Source organism: Camelus dromedarius, unplaced genomic scaffold, assembly GCF_036321535.1.
Source record: "Camelus dromedarius isolate mCamDro1 unplaced genomic scaffold, mCamDro1.pat HAP1_SCAFFOLD_178, whole genome shotgun sequence".
Lineage (NCBI taxonomy): Eukaryota > Metazoa > Chordata > Mammalia > Artiodactyla > Camelidae > Camelus > Camelus dromedarius.
The window spans coordinates 113,005-118,127 of record NW_026989771.1 but is presented as its reverse complement, the minus strand read 5'-3'; positions in this window follow the sequence as shown (position 1 = coordinate 118,127).

The following is a 5,123-nucleotide window of genomic DNA, read 5'->3' as shown; positions in this document are numbered from 1 at the left end:
GAAAAAGCTGCAAACTCAGAATTAATGTTTCTAGGTGTAAATATGCCTTGTATGGTGGATGAAAGTTCTGTAATACACATGTACACAACTCATTAAAAATGTTTCTCAAATCCAATATGTATGTGGTGTGTTCGGCACACGGAATGTCACGTTGAAGGAAACTATGTAAATTACATATCTATTGGTGAGAACCCGCTCCAGGAGCATTTTACTGTAAAATCTACCTCTGTTTGGAAACTGGTGTTATGAAAACACTGCAAAACCTGAGCAAAAGCTTTAAGGTGACAATATGTCTTCAATGGTTTATTAAAGATGTGTAATTCACATTCTAACAACTCAGGAGTGAATATTAGTTGAATCCATGGTGCATGTACCTGTTTCGGAACACGGAATTTGACGGTGATGGTATCTATGAAAATGGGATGTCTATTGGGTCGAACATGCAGCAAGAGAATTTTTCTGCGAAAACTGCCTGATTTTCGTAACTGACGTTAGGAAAAATCTGCGAAATCTAAGTAAATATTTCTAGGTGTAAATATGCCTTGTATTGTGGTTGAAACATCGGTAGTCCACATGCTCACGGTCATTAAATAATGTTTGCCGAAGCCGTGATTAATGTAACGTTTTCAGAACACCGAATGTCTCGGTGAGTGAAACTCGGAACATAAAAATTCTACCTGATAGAACTCGCTTGAATTGAATTTTTCTGCGAAAATTTCATGATTTTCAAAACTGGATGTTAGGAAAAACTTGCGAAATCCGAATAACTACAACTAGGTGTAAATATGCCTTGTATGGTGGATGAAATTTTGGTAATCCACATGCTCACACTCATTAGGGAATGTTTGTCGAATTCGTGATGCATGAAATGTGTACCTAATACAGAGTGTCATATTGAAGGAAACGATGTAAATTATACATCTATTGTTGAGAACCCGCTCCAGGAGATTTTTACTGTAAAATCTACCTTTGTTTGGGAACTGGTGTTATGAAAACACTGCAAAATCTGAGCAAATGCCTTAAGGTGACAATATGTCTTCAATGGTTTATTAAAGATGTGTAATTCACTTCTAACAACTCAGGAGTGAATATTTGTTGAATCCATGGTGCATGTACCTTTTTCGGAACACGGAATGTTACCGTGATGGTATCTATGAAAATGGGATGTCTATTGGATCAAACATGCAGCAAGAGAATTTTTCGGCGCAAACTGCCTGATATTTGTAACTGACGTTAGGAAAAATCTGCGAAATCTAAGTAAATATTTCTAGGTGTAAATATGCCTTGTATTGTGGTTGAAACATCGGTAATCCACATGATCACGGTCATTAAATAATGTTTGTCGAAGCAGTGATTAATATAACGTTTTCGGAACACGGAATGTCTCGGTGAGTGAAACTCGGAAAATAACAATTCTACTGGATAGAACTTTCTTGAATTGAATTTTTCTGCGAACATTTCATGATTTTCGAAACTGGATGTTAGGAAAAATCTGTGAAATCAGAATAACTACTTCTAGTTGTAAATATGCCTTGTATGGTGGATGAAAGTTCAGGAATCCACATGCTCACACACATTAAAGAATGTTTGTCGAATTCGTGATGCATGTAACGTGTTCGGAATACGGAATGTCATATTGAAGGAAACAATGTAAATTACATGTCTATTGGGTAGAACTCGCTTGAAGAGAATTTTTCTGCGAAATGTGCCTCATTTTCAAATCTGCCAATAGGAGAACTCTGTGAAATCTGAGAAAATGCTTCTAAGTGTCAATATGCATTGAATGTTGAATGAAAGTCCGGTAATCCACATGTTAATAACAGTGTAGTAATTATTTTTCAAACCGTGATTCATGTAGCGCTTTTGGAAAACAGAATTTCACCGTAATGAAACAATGTAAATTACAATTCTATTGGGTAGAACGAGCTAGAATAGAATTTTTCTGCGAAAATTGCATGATTATCGAATCTGAAGTTTGGAGAAAGCTTCAAATGAGAGTAAATATTTCTAGGTGTAAATATGCCTTTATATTGGAACAAAGTTCGGTAATCCACATTTACGCAACATATTAAAGAATCTTTTTCTAATCCGTGATGCATGTAACGTGTTTGGAACGTGGAATTTCACGGTGAATGAAACAACGTAAATTACTTCTCTATTGGGTAGAACTCGCTCCAAGAGAATTTTTCTGTGATAAATGCTTCATTTTTGAAACTGGCGTTTGGAAAACACTGCAAAATCTGAGAAAATACTTCTAAGTATCAATATTCAATCTATTGTGATGAAAGTTCGGTAATCCACATGCTAACAAATCTGTAGTGTATAATTGTCGAATCCATTATGCATGTAGCATGTTCGGAACACGGAATTTCATGGCCAGGGAGTTTATGTAAATTACATTTCTCTTGGTTAGTAAACACTCCAAGAGATTTTTCCTGGAAATATGCCTGAATTTCAAAACTGGTTTTAGGAAAACACTGCGAACACAGATGAATAGATTCTCGGTGTAAATATGCCTTGTAGGGTGGATGAAAGTTCGGTAATCCGCATGCTAACAACTCTGTAGTGAATATTTGTCGAATCCGAGATACATGAAGTGTGTTCGGAACACAGAATATCACGGTGAGCGAATCTATGTAAAATAAATGTCACTTGGGTAGAAAGCATTCCAAGAGCTTTTTCTGCGAATTCTGCCTCATTTTCAAAACTGGCATTAGGAAAAATTTTCGAAATATGAGAAAATGCTTCAAAGTGTCAATATGGCTTTTATCGTGGATGAAAGTTCGGTAATCCTTATGCTAACAACTCTGAAGTGAATAATTGTCGAATACTTGATGCATGTAGCTTTTTCAGAACACGGAATTTCACGATGACTGGTTTTATGTAAATTGCATGTCAAATGGGTAGAACTCGCTCCAAGAGGATTTTTCTGCGAAAACTGCATGACTTAAAAACTGACATTTGGGGAAATCTAATAAATCAGAATATAATTTCTATGTATAAATATGCATTGTAATGTGGATGAGAGTTCGGTAATACACATGTTAAGAACTCATTAAAGATTGTCGAATCTGTGATGCATGTAACGTGTTCAGAACATGGAATGTCACGGTGAGTGAAACTGGGTAAATTACATATCTTTTGGTTAGAACTCGCTCCAAGAGCATTTTCCTGCCAAATCTGCCTCATTTTCAAACCTGGCATTAAAACTAACCTGTGAAATCTGAGAAAAGTCTTCAAAGTGTCAGTAAGCCATGTGTGGTGGTTGAAAGTGCTGTAATCAACTTGCTAACAACTCTGTAGTGAATATTTTTCGAATCCGAGATGCATGTAGCATGTTCAGAACACGGAATTTCACGGTGAGTGACTCCATCTAAATTACATGTCTATTGTTTTGAACGCGTTCCAACAGGTTATTGCCGTGAAATCTGCCTAGTTTCGAAACTGGCGTTTGGAAAGCTCTGTGCAATCAGAGAAAATGCTTCTAAGCATCAATATGCCTTGTATTGTGATGAAAGTCCTTTAATCCACATGCAAACAACACTGTAGTGTATTTTTGTCGAATCCTATCTGCATGAATCGTGTTCGAAACACGGATTTCACAGCGATAGAATCTATGTAATTTACATATCTATTGGGTAGAACACGCTCCAAAAGTTTTTCCTTAGGAAACTGCCTAATTTTCGAAACTGCTTTTAGGAAAAAGCTGCAAACTCAGAATTAATGTTTCTAGGTGTAAATATGCCTTGTATGGTGGATGAAAGTTCTGTAATACACATGTACACAACTCATTAAAAATGTTTCTCAAATCCAATATGTATGTGGTGTGTTCGGCACACGGAATGTCACGTTGAAGGAAACTATGTAAATTACATATCTATTGGTGAGAACCCGCTCCAGGAGCATTTTACTGTAAAATCTACCTCTGTTTGGAAACTGGTGTTATGAAAACACTGCAAAACCTGAGCAAAAGCTTTAAGGCGACAATATGTCTTCAATGGTTTATTAAAGATGTGTAATTCACATTCTAACAACTCAGGAGTGAATATTAGTTGAATCCATGGTGCATGTACCTGTTTCGGAACACGGAATGTGACGGTGATGGTATCTATGAAAATGGGATGTCTATTGGGTCGAACATGCAGCAAGAGAATTTTTCTGCGAAAACTGCCTGATTTTCGTAACTGACGTTAGGAAAAATCTGCGAAATCTAAGTAAATATTTCTAGGTGTAAATATGCCTTGTATTGTGTTTGAAACATCGGTAGTCCACATGCTCACGGTCATTAAATAATGTTTGCCGAAGCCGTGATTAATGTAACGTTTTCAGAACACCGAATGTCTCGGTGAGTGAAACTCGGAACATAAAAATTCTACTGGATAGAACTCGCTTGAATTGAATTTTTCTGCGAAAATTTCATGATTTTCAAAACTGGATGTTAGGAAAAACTTGCGAAATCCGAATAACTACAACTAGGTGTAAATATGCCTTGTATGGTGGATGAAATTTTGGTAATCCACATGCTCACACTCATTAGGGAATGTTTGTCGAATTCGTGATGCATGAAATGTGTACCTAATACAGAGTGTCATATTGAAGGAAACGATGTAAATTATACATCTATTGTTGAGAACCCGCTCCAGGAGATTTTTACTGTAAAATCTACCTTTGTTTGGGAACTGGTGTTATGAAAACACTGCAAAATCTGAGCAAATGCCTTAAGGTGACAATATGTCTTCAATGGTTTATTAAAGATGTGTAATTCACTTCTAACAACTCAGGAGTGAATATTTGTTGAATCCATGGTGCATGTACCTTTTTCGGAACACGGAATGTTACCGTGACGGTATCTATGAAAATGGGATGTCTATTGGATCAAACATGCAGCAAGAGAATTTTTCGGCGCAAACTGCCTGATATTCGTAACTGACGTTAGGAAAAATCTGCGAAATCTAAGTAAATATTTCTAGGTGTAAATATGCCTTGTATTGTGGTTGAAACATCGGTAATCCACATGATCACGGTCATTAAATAATGTTTGTCGAAGCAGTGATTAATATAACGTTTTCGGAACACGGAATGTCTCGGTGAGTGAAACTCGGAAAATAACAATTCTACTGGAT